Source organism: Pinus tabuliformis, chromosome X (genome assembly GCF_031772625.1).
Source record: "Pinus tabuliformis cultivar Carrire ecotype Pingquan chromosome X, CPIR1, whole genome shotgun sequence".
In the NCBI taxonomy this organism is placed as follows: Eukaryota; Viridiplantae; Streptophyta; class Pinopsida; order Pinales; family Pinaceae; genus Pinus; species Pinus tabuliformis.
In genome coordinates, this window is record NC_142308.1 from 316,590,501 (window position 1) to 316,596,659 (window position 6,159).

Genomic DNA, 6,159 nt, shown 5'->3' on the forward strand with positions numbered 1-6,159 from the left:
TATCTTAGGCTTTCTGAAAATCAAAGGGCATTCAAAGAATTAAAGAATTTCTTGCCTGATATTCTGCGGGATGCAACCTTTAGCAATTCGTAAGAAAAAGTGTCGAGAACCCTGCTACCACAACTCCTTAGGATTTGAATTCGCAACCTCATGTGAGTTGTAGCTAGAGCGAAATGGAAGCCTGACAAGAGGATGCCTCAAACATGGACTTGGAAATCGAATTTCAAAGAAAACGCCTTTTGAGAGCCAACGATGTAAGCGGAGGCGAATGTGGCAAAATAAGCGGAATTACTGAAGCCAGATGGGAGCTGTTGGCTGCGCATATGTGTGGAGAGCCAACGGTGTAAGCAGAGGTCCAACTGTTGGTTGCGTATATTGGGAGGTATGATCAACCAGAGGTCTGGCAACGGAGAGCAGCGTGGCAAGGTATTTGAGAGTACCTTCTTTAGAATCCCTCGACTATTCTTTCGTCTACCTAAGAATAGTCATTGTTCATAATATCCAAACCCGCAAAGAAACTTTGGACAACTGTTTTAATTTTTCGTTTACGAGGAGATACACAGATGGGATGGTTGCTAGAAAATTCGATACATTATAGACATATTTCGACGTGACAAACCCAAATGTTATCTCGCTGTTAAGGATCTCAAATGTGAGATACAGCTAAGGATGGCCAAGTGATCTAGGGCACCAGACTCAAGTTCTAGTCCTCCTCGATTGAGGGCATTATGCCTGTAGGAAATCGGTCAGTATGGGTGGCAGTGTACCAATCAAAGGAACATTTCAAAGAGTAGTGGTTTATAGAGGCCACAGAAATAGGTGGCTCACACTAAATAGGCAGAGTAGGAATACACCTGCAGCTCTGATACCATGTTAAACACGCATGGGCAACAAGAAAATATGAAAGATAAAACATGCAAGTACAATTTTTATTAACAAGAGATGCATTTATAGTACAATATGTGACCGTTGGGTTTCACATCCCAAGGTCTCTTGGACTCCTTTTGTCCATTCGGCTTCCACACTAACCCATTGAGGATTAGGTGTCCAACACAAACTAATTGTGAAACTAGGTTTCCATTTTATCATTAGTTTTCCTCTTATATAAATGACTTTATTTTAATTTAAAAATAATATTAAATCTAATAAAAAATCGACATTTATTTTACTTATTTTATTTTATTTTTAATTAATTTGTTTACTTTAATAATTTAATTAAGAAAACTTATTATTATTTTGACGTGTATTTGAAATATTTGTAAGATAAATTATTAATATATTAAAATGGTGTTTCTCGTGTAGTTGAAATATTCTGAAAATAAATAATTAATATATTAAAATAAATTTTATTCTAAACATGATTTAAAATATCCATACCGTGATCCACGTTTTTATGTCATCGTATATATGGCTTCTGTCATCGGATATCGGGCCTCTGTCATCGCATATCAGGCCTCGGCATTAGACAAAATAATAGATTCCTATGCCCTAACGAAGAGAAATAATCATCCGCCAGCACGGGTTCCGGAAATCTATTTTCACAATTATATAGGCTGGTTAGTACTGTCATCTCTTCTATTTTTCTTCTTTGGCTCCTTCCCAACAACGTACATTACGACGCAATTATTTTCATTACAATAATTGCGTGATTTCATTGTGACGACCCTGCCTGCAACGCCCTGCTTCTCCATAATACTGACTCTTTAGTTATCTGTTTCCTGTGTCATTATCCAATCTCGCTCCTCAACCATGTCTAACGAAGAGCTTAATGCAGCGGCTTCTTGTGTTGGCAATCTGAGCTTTAATGGACCACAGCGACGGTAATATCACAGCATCGCAGAATTGCTCTTTCGGTTTTTGTTTTTTGTTTCAGAATTCAATTCTCCGAATTTATGCCGTTTCATGATTCTAGCCAACGACCTTTGAATGCCAACGATCTTTGAATGCAGATTGGAGGGCAAGGTAGCAATAATAACGGGTGGGGCAGCGGGCATAGGAGAAGCCATCGTTCGGCTCTTCACAAAGCAAGGAGCCAAAGTCATAATCGCAGACATTGCAGACGAAGCCGGCAAAATTCTGGCCGAATCTCTTTCCCCTGCGGCCACTTACCTGCACTGCGATGTGAGCAAAGAAGAGGAGGTGAGCGCAGCGGTGGATTTGGCCGTGGCGAAACATGGTCAACTCGATATTATGTATAACAACGCAGGAATAATCGCTGCAAGTAAAAGCGCAGCGGAGTATGACATGGAAGAATTCGATCGAGTGATGAAAGTAAACGTGAGAGGAGTGATGCTGGGCATTAAGCACGCAGCTCGCGTGATGATCCCGCGGAAGAAGGGCTGCATAATCTCTACTGCTAGCATTGCAGGTATTTTGGGAGGAATTTCCCCCTACTCATACACGGCCTCGAAGCATGCAATCATAGGGCTTACTAAGAGTGGAGCAGCTGAGCTTGGAAAATACGGGATCAGAGTTAACGCTGTCTCTCCATTTGGCTTGGCCACAGCCCTTGCAGTCAATTACATGAAACAAGGCAATGCTTCTGCTGTTTCAGAAGAGGATAAGGCCGCCGTAGAGGCCTTCTGCAATAGTTCCGCCAACTTAGAAGGAGCGACTCTTAAAGCGGAGGACGTTGCGGAGGCGGGGCTGTACTTGGCGAGCGATGAGGCTAAATATGTTAGCGGGCATAACCTTGTGGTGGATGGCGGAATCACTGTTGTTAATCATTCTTGGAGGCTCTAATGATGAGCGTCGTTAACGCTATATGTCAATGAAACTAGAGGGTCCGAGTGTTACAATAATCATGTCGTAATTAAAGACATCAATAAATAACACATGAAGAACAAAGACAACAAATTTATCCACAAGTTTTGAAGACAATGTCCCAATCAACTTAAGGATATCTTTATCAATAAAAATAAATTTGAGGTTGTTATTTATAAAAAAATTTCATAACACAACATATATATAGAAAGATTATGGCAATGTGTTTTTGATTAGCTAGGAAATTTTAACGAGGTGGAGTTTTGAATTCACTAACTCATCTTATCTAGTTTTAGCACTAGCCAATTTGGATAAGAAATGGATTCTCTATAATATAAGATACTTTGTCTTTACATTTTGGTTTCACTCTTATAAGTAAGATAATTACTATTTTAATTTTCTTTTTTCTCCTTTTAAATGATAACAATTCTTTTTTATTATTATGTAAGAGCTTAAATTTCAGAATTTTTAATAGATTTAGGAGGCTTTAGTGTTTTAATAAGAAACAAAAATACAAACAAGATCTAGAAATACAATTTTTATTTATAATATTAACTAAAGAAAATAGTACATGTTCGTACAATAATATCGGCGCCCCTACAATAGCATGCATAATTGCTCATCATATGAGAAAACAAAGACATTGAAGCACAATTGTAGACCCCGGATGGATCTATATGACAAATTACACTTGTAGAGTTTTCGTCTCAGGATCAAACTAGAACTCGCCTCGCCAAGTTCTCAACAAGATACATTAGGATAGACAAACTCAAGATGATCCAAATGTCTAGCTCCTATCACCTTTTATAGGCTTGATGGACTCTCTATAAACTTTTTTTTAATTGTTTTCCCTCGAAAAATGAAGGAAAATACCATGGACAGATTCTGTCCATTTTGACCATATCATGAAAAGGGAATATTACAAATCCTCCCACCCCAAAATTACTTGCCCTCAAGGAATCCACATCTATCCATAGCAGACACATCTGTATATTGATATGAAGATCCCATACAAACCATTGTGCTACCCTATGCTTCCCTGCTAAATAAACATGAATGGATTCTTCGATACATAGATCCCAAACAATCCTCTGACCTATCCTACCATCAATAGATCCACTTGGATCCCAATGCCACCCAAGTCTTGGGATCTTCGGGCTATGATACCACCTCAGGCCTCCATCATTGTCTATGCCTAAAGGACCATGTTGTGATGTGCCCTTGGCTACGAGTATCCTCCTAAGAATCATCCCATCAATAGAGTACCAACTCATAATCTCTCACCAATCCATCTGGTGGGAAGGATGAATACCTGCACATGGAACAAATATACTTTGCTAATGTTTCTCGATACCCAACTCATGTTTCTCCACACAGTCATTCAACATGATCCATTTGTTAAACTCTGCCCTAAACAACTTGAATGTTGACTTGGCACATAATCTTATGAGCTCCACAATTTTCCTGTTCTCCTGTAATACATTGCCTCAGAATGTCTGAACCCTTTGCTTCAACATCATAAGATCTATCTTGAAATGATTAATATTTTCTCGATAGTCCTCTCCTGGAAATTTTGGTGCCATGTTGAATGTCTCTACATATGTCTGCACCAAATGCCAAACTATCACAAATTCAACTTGAGCCTTTAACCAACTCTCTGGAAATGGCTCATCCTACATACTATGTTTTTCATGTATCCCCTCTTGATGATGCTCATCATTCTGGTTCACTACTACTAGCTCCTCACTTAAGTTTCCTTGAATGTCTTCTCCTTGGCCTTCTCCACCTGTGGGGACAATCTGTTTTTCATCCTCTTTGGTTGTCAAACATGGATGCACTGGTGGATGACTATCTACACTTGATTATTCATATTATTCATGGATGTCCTCTTGTAGATCTATGGACTCAGTTGTACAAGGGTCTACCATATCATTATGCTTAATCTCCTCCTTCCTTTACCCATGTAGTTCTAAGTGCTCGTCACGCTGGTTGATTATCACCGGCTTGCCTTGCAAGTCTCTCTGAATAACATTGTGTTTTTTCTCACCATATGTACTTGACTGCTTGGATCCTTCATGGGTGTTCTCATGAAAACCAATGAACCCAACTATAGATGAATCCCCATGATCTGAAGGGGTCTCCAACTATTCTTCCATTTTTGCCTCCTTATTATCACCTGGGCATGAATGGTTAGATTCCCAAGGTCCCTTATAGATAAAGCATATTCGTCTCCTTCTTAGTTTAGTCTTGCTACAGGTTTTGTTTCCTTCGTTCTTGCTTCCTCCATCAATCCTCTTTAGCTCCTTCTTAGTCAACATACTTTTGAGAAATTTTATGTTTTACATGACCAACTTTTCGACTAGATCATAAGCGATTGGTGATACAACTAGTTCCTTCTAAGAACAAAGACACAATATTTTGCATGCTTGTTTTGAAACAGTCGGGATGAATTGATGTAATGTCGGCGTAAAAGGTCCAGAGCAACTAAAAGATTAAGTTGTCACATTCCAAATTCAACATGAATGTGGCAAAGTTGAACTCTACCATGAGTTCTAGAATTTTGTGTTGCTTCTAAAAGGTAGGAAGCATGATGTTGTTCAACCATTGAAGGGTTTCTACTATTAGTTGCAATATCTCCCTCATGATATCATTATTGTAAGGTGATAGTGGTGAAGTTAAAGTTATGATCTTGCTGACACAAGAGGAAATTGTGAACCTAGCCTCTTCACAAGGATGCTCTCAGAGTTATATTAACGCAAGCATAGATGGCTTGAGTGCCCAACTGAGTTTCTTTCATTATGGTTTCCCCATCCTAGATAGACACATGTCTAATTCCTCCAACTTACGAAGGTCTATGACTGAATTTGTTCGTTACAATTTAGATCCAAGTGTGAAGATCTTATCCCCTTTTCCCTGTCCTTCCTTCACTTACCATTGGTGCTTCTATTGTAGAATGACATGGACTCTTTTCAAAAATGGTATTCTGCTTCGACCATTATTTTGGTCTAAGGAGGTATTGGTTTGTAAAGGACCATATATTTTCTCTAGTTCATCAATAGTCTTTGGGTGTTTTCTAGATTCTCCTCAAAATGACCCATCTTCCCACATACCAAAGCAGGAAAATATGTAGAAATACATGAATTCCTCATAGGGAGATTACATCAACATTCTTTCAATCACGCCTTCCCAAATTTTTCACTTCAACAAATTTGGCCCAAAGATATTATAGCCAAAAACTTGGAAGATAATAGCTGGAGCTATAATAGAAATGATTTTCCCACCTCTTACCTATTATTTATATATATTATATATATATATATATATATATATATATATATATATATATATATATATATATATATAGATATATAATTTTAATTTTATCTATTTGTTTAT

General features: G+C 38.2%; 1 pseudogene; it reads left to right on the forward strand.

Moving 5' to 3' along the window:
* The first annotated feature begins 1,911 nt into the window (after positions 1–1,911).
* Positions 1,912–2,742, forward strand: LOC149139699 (short-chain dehydrogenase reductase 2a pseudogene; annotated as a pseudogene).
* The last annotated feature ends 3,417 nt before the right edge of the window (positions 2,743–6,159 follow it).